Consider the following 6,000-nt stretch of genomic DNA (forward strand, 5'->3'; position numbering starts at 1 on the left):
CATGATGTCATCTTGGTAGCTTTGACTCATTACAGCTGTGCCTTGGGACATTTCAAGAAACTTTACACTTCAGTTTTGTGTGCCACTGCAAGACAAATTCCACAAGAGGGTGAATTTAAAGAACAGAAATGTGTCTCAGGGAGAGATTAGTCAACTGGCATAGACTAGTTCACAAAGATAATGTTCCACACTCAAGTTTTGATGAGTAGCATCTGGAGACTTAAGAACTTGTAAGGGACCATCTAAGATACAACTACTGATCTCTTCATATGGAGTAAAAGATGATGAAGGAACTCAAAGGCTCAAAGAAGAAACTAGTCCACATGAATAATAGCCCACAGGAAGCACAACCTCTTCTAACCTGAGACCAGAAGAACTGTTCTGACCAAGGACACACACAATAGTTGGTTCCAGAGTAATGGGAGAAAAATGTAGAAGAAAACTCTAATTCCTAATAAAGCCAGAACTACTGAACCAATAGAGACTAGAGGAATCTCTGAGACTATTGCCCTAAGATATACTTTCAACTTGAAAACAAAGCTATTTCTGTAGGCCACCTTTCAGCCAGATAATAGATTAGCTTATAAAAGAAAAAAATATCACCCACGTGCTCCCTTAAACATTTAACTATATGAGACAAAATGTTCAACATTTAGCCAAAAGACAAGATAAGACAGCAAGGGGGAGGGGGGGAAGGGGGAAAGCTAGATCACTGGAAACAGAACAAATAGAGTGGAAATAATGAGAATGCTGACACATTGTAAAAACTGTAACCAATGGCACAGGACAATTTGGATGAAAACTGTTAAAGAGGAACCTAATCTGCTGGGCTCTGGTAGCGTAGTGGTTACGAATCGGGCTGCGAACCTTAAGGTTAGTGGTTCGAAACTACCAGACGCTCCATGGGAGAAAGATGAGGCTTTCTACTCCCGTAAAGATTTAACACCCTTGGAAACCCTGTACAGGGTCGCTATGGGTCGGAACTGACTCGATGGCACTTAACAACAACAACAACAATATGCCGGGCAAACTTTTACCTGAAACACAATAAAATATTCTTAAGAGAGAGAGAAAGCAAAAACAAGCCAGCCTCAAAAGGTTACACACTGTATGATTCCATTTACATAACATTCTCGGAATAACAGATATACAGACATGGGACAGCTTGGAGGTGGGAGTCACACAGGAAGGAGTCAGGAATCCAGATCTTAAGAGTATTACTGTCCTGGTTGTGATGTGCGCTGGGGAGAGAGTGCACCGGATCTCTCTGCATTATGAGAGAGCTTCAAAAGGCTCCTGGGAAAACGCCGTCATCCTTTTGTTTAACTTTTTATTGTGAATGGAGTGAAGCTTTACAGAGCAGATCATCAGCTTTCCCTTCAACTAATCATGTACTTCGTTTCATTTCAATGATTGCAATCCCCTCCATGGAACATCACTTCCTCCCTGGGTGTTTTATTTCCTTTTCTCCTTCTTTCCCAGGTCTTCTAAATTTTGTCCTTAGGTAAATACTGCCCTTTTGATCTTGAATGATTGACCATTACATGGTGAGAGTACCTTACTGTATTGTCTCCTCTGTAAACCTAGCTACTGGTTGGCTAAAAATTGAGCCCAAGGGTGAGTACAGTCCTAGACCTGCAGGGTGACCAAGGGCCATAGTCTTGGGTTCCTCCTGTCTCTTTCCAAATGCTAATATGATGTTTTTTATAATTTGGAAAAAATCCATTATTTTTAGTTCCATTTTTCCACAAACTTTTAAAAAGAAAGTCCCCTTGTATTTGTTACAATTGCATACCAATCTACAATTCTCTCAAAATAATGAGATGAAAAAAGAAAGAACAGAAATGGATTGTCTCACAGTTCCAGGAGGCTAGGAATCCAAATTCAGGGCACCAGCTGTGGAGAAGGTTACCTTCCTGTAGATTCTCTGGGGGAGTTCCTTGTGTCGTCTCTTTCCCAGGTGTTCCTCGGTTCCTTTTAGATATTCAATGATGGTAATGGTGATGTGCTGTGGAGTCGATTTCAACTCAGCGACCCTGCATAGGGTTTCTGAGGCTGTAAGTCTTTACGGGAGTAGAAAGCCTCATCTTTCTCGCGCAGAACCACGGGTAGTTTCAAACTGCTGACCTTGAGGTTAGCAGCCCAACTCATAACCACTATACTACCAAAGCTCCTTTTTAGATATTCAAGTGGTATCTAGTGTCTCGCCTCTCTTCCTCAGGTATGCTTACTTGTCATTATGCTTATTTAATATGTTCTTTCTTAACTCAAAACTGTAAAGTTTAGGGCACACGGTAGTGTAGTGGTTACGAATCGGGCTGTGAACCACAAGGTCAGCAGTTCAAAACTACCAACTGCTTCATAGGAGAAAAATGAGGCTTTCTGCTCCTTTAAAGATTTACAGCCTCGGAAACACTGTTCAGGGTCACTATGGGTCGGAACCAACTCGATGACACTTAACAACAACAACATACACAGATGTGATTTTGATACCAAAGATAACAAAGTACCCTATTTCTAAATAGCCTTGTATCCAGAGTGTTAGGGGGTCACAATTCAATCCATAACACCCAGCTTCCCCGAGCTGCCAGTGTAAAACAGCTCTTGCTGTCCGAACTCCGAAATGGCATCTCAGTCCCTTTGGTGGTGAGGCTATCAGGAAGCAGCTGTGGTCTTGTGCCCAGGGAAGGATCCACTGTGCCCTGTTCTCTTTGAGCAGCAGTGGGTTTTTTGTTTTTTGTTTTTGTTTTCAAAAGAAAATGATTCAGTTTGATGTCTGAAACTACTGAATTCCATCCTAAGGAAAATTTTATGGCTAGGTGAAGAAGGCCAACCTCTTATTCATTCAAACCTACCTCATGTTATTAGTGTTTGACTATGGATGCTTCTCTGCTGAGAAGAACGTGTTTACTTTCCCCCCTCTTCATACCAAACCTACCAGATTTGGCAGAAGCATGTGCTGATGGACGAACAGTTCACAGTGCACGTTTTTAAATGCGGCTGCTTGCGGAGAGAAGTGCTTTCTGGGAAAGTGTAGAATGCCAGCAATCTGTCTAAGGAGGGCCCACAGAGCCCCGCTTCACTGAGGAGGAGAAAGCTGACTTTGTGCTGGCATGTGTAGCCAGCTGGGTTGCCACGGCATGACCACAGTGTCCGGACTATGCCATGTGCTAGGGTGGGCAGCCGCCTGCACACACCACAGCTGGGATCATGAGATCAAGTTCCACTTCACAGAGTCACAGTAAGCAGGACCAGGCACAGACCCCGTCTTTGTAAGCCCAGAGCTTACAGCTGTTTCCTGGATTGGCCGATGCCTGGGGAGGTGGAGTGCTGTGCGGTGAATCCTGAGCTACGTCCCACAGATTCACATCGTGTCCAATTCCACAGGAGAGTCAGAAGGCCATTCTCTTTGGAAGTGTCTGACATGGAAGTAGAATATTTATGGGAGAAATCACTAGGAGAAAAATACATTTGTATGAGGCTCCATTTAGTGCACTGGTTTTTAGCCATCACTTCTAAGGCAATGACTCCCAAAGGACTCTCTACCTAAAGTTCCCTTGGAGTTACTGGTACATATTCCTGTATTAGCATATGTCATTAGTATGGTAATGTCTCCAAGTGCAAACTCCTCTTGGCCTCAGTTGGTTCTGTTAATCCCCTTCCCCATCTGTCATCGTCACCACTCTTCTCTCACTAACCAGGTTTGAAGCTTGGAGCTCACTTGCCTCCTCACCAGCTTTCCTTAAACCTGTCAGTAATATTTGCGTCTGGTCTTAGATTCCCACTGCTCTTTCATCTTCTGTCTCAAGTCTAGATGACTAGTTCCAGTTTCACACTCCCCCACCCCCTCCCCCAGAGGATGGGGTGCTAGGGTTGGGATTTCTGTTGGTCAGCAGGGCTGGTAGATGGGAGCAAGACCTGAGGCGGAAACAAGGAAAAGCTGGAAACTACCAGCACTTCCACATTTACGTCTTACCTCAGAGGAGAATGAGAGTAAATGGCAGCCCATTAGCCACTCAATAACTTGCTTTTTCTACTACTCAGTCCATAGTCCTTGGGCCATCAGCAAGCACCTTATGATTGCTATGGTTCCTAAACCCTTATTCCTGGTTGGATGACCCCAACGTTCACTCCTTGAAAGTTCTGAAATGGAGCCACAAGAGAAGCAAATGAAGAAATCTTTGGAAGGTTATGGTCTCACCATTTGGTGGTTGGCAGAATTGTCAGTCAGGAAGGAGAGTTGAGTGTGGAGCAGGGGAGAGCATGGATGAGCCAGAACCCACTGGTACCTCTGCCTCTGTCTCTCATGCATCTAACCATGGGAGCTATGACTAATGGCTTGACCTTCCATTAGTTCACCTTCTGCTCTAACCTGTAAATGTGCAGAAGGGGACTCTGGGAATTGTGGTTCCATTTTGACCAAGTTGACCACAAGACTCCCTTCTCTTTAACTTGTATTCGTGTTCTTCTTAATAATTGGTCCCAAAATGTCCTCAGTACAAGTAGGATTCAGGGAGAATGAATGTGATATCCACCTCATAAAGGAGAAGTGAGAGTGCCCTGTTAAAGGGTTAGAGAGATTTCCTTGAACGTTGTACCTCATACTTGCTAGTGGGGATGGAGCTGTGTGACATGTATCTGGAGTGAAGTTGTACCCAGTGTTGTCTCTGTCTTGTTCCTTCTTGGGACAAGAACTCAGAGTGAACAGACTATTTAAAATAGACATCCTCTGTTCTGTCTTTCTTTCAAAACTGATCTAACAAACTCTAGATATGTCCACAACATGGTTCATTTTAGCTCATTTAAAAAAGACAGAAGAAATATGGACAGGCTGAACCTGGCTGTCTGGAAAACTTTCCTGGAAACATTCTTTGAAGCCCAGAATAGAACAGTGAGTTTCCCAGGGTTTGCCTATAAATTAATCACTTTCTTCCATAAAGACTATGCACAGGAGTTTGGTACTGACTAAGGAGCAAGTGGTTTCGCATTTGAAATAAAAATTCACTGGTGTGGCAGCTGGCCTAACGGATGGGCCACTTCATGTAATTCAGTATCTCATGTGTTCTGTGTTGTTGTTGTAATGTGCTGTGGAGTCGGTTCCTATAGAGAAAGAAAAGTTCTATGGGAAAGGTACTAACATATGCTGGACATCATGCTAGTTGCTTAATATGTATTTTCTTTGTTATTCTTCATAACGATTCAGTGAGTTGGGTATTAGATTTAATTTATATTGGAAGCTGCAAGAACTTGAGTCAGAGCCACTGGTTATGCAACTAAGCGTTAGAGTCAGACGTTAAACACCCGGGTCTGTCTGGCTGCAGGGCCCTTGGTCTTTCCATTATATCATGCTGCCGTTCATATGTGATGGTAAGTTTCTCCATCAGGCTAATAGAGGAAAAATATGTAATCAAATCTCAGAAAGTAGTTTTCCAAGACCATAGAGTTTTCTGTGGCATTTGTGCTAATCCTATAAAAGTAATATAAGCTAAACTATATCACACTGGTTCACACTCACATTTCCCTCCCTGAATTTTATTTTGCTGCTGATGAGAATATACACAGCAAACATGACAACTGTTCCACAGTTACTACGCGTATAAGTGCACGACATTGATCACATTCTTCAGGTTGTACAGCCATTCTCATCAACTTTTCTGAGATGTTCTTCCTTCATTAACATAAATTCACTGCCCCCACCCCCACCCCTAGGTTACTCTCTAATCTTCGATGTGACTTTTGTCAATTTGATGTTATATAAGTAGTTTTTAATAGACATTAATATTCAAGACTGACCTTTTTAAATTTAGTTATGCTAAGCTGTTAATCTTACACATGGACCTCGCCAGATGGAACACATAGAAATCAAATAGACTACATCTGTGGAAAGAGAAGATGGAAAAACTCCATATCATCAGTGAAGACAAGGCCAGGGGCAGACTGTGGAACAGACCATCAATTACTGATATGCAAATTCAAATTAAAGCTGAAGAAAATGAAAAC

At 42.7% G+C, this 6,000-nt stretch overlaps 1 protein-coding gene across 2 annotated transcripts in view; it reads left to right on the forward strand.

Annotated features, from left to right (window-relative positions):
• The window catches only part of DEPTOR (DEP domain containing MTOR-interacting protein), a 205,586-nt gene that overhangs the window by 164,342 nt on the left and 35,244 nt on the right, over window positions 1–6,000 (forward strand). The gene's annotated exons all lie outside the window — the stretch shown is intronic.

This window comes from Chrysochloris asiatica, unplaced genomic scaffold (genome assembly GCF_000296735.1).
Source record: "Chrysochloris asiatica unplaced genomic scaffold, ChrAsi1.0 scaffold00001, whole genome shotgun sequence".
NCBI classification, from domain to species: domain Eukaryota; kingdom Metazoa; phylum Chordata; class Mammalia; order Afrosoricida; family Chrysochloridae; genus Chrysochloris; species Chrysochloris asiatica.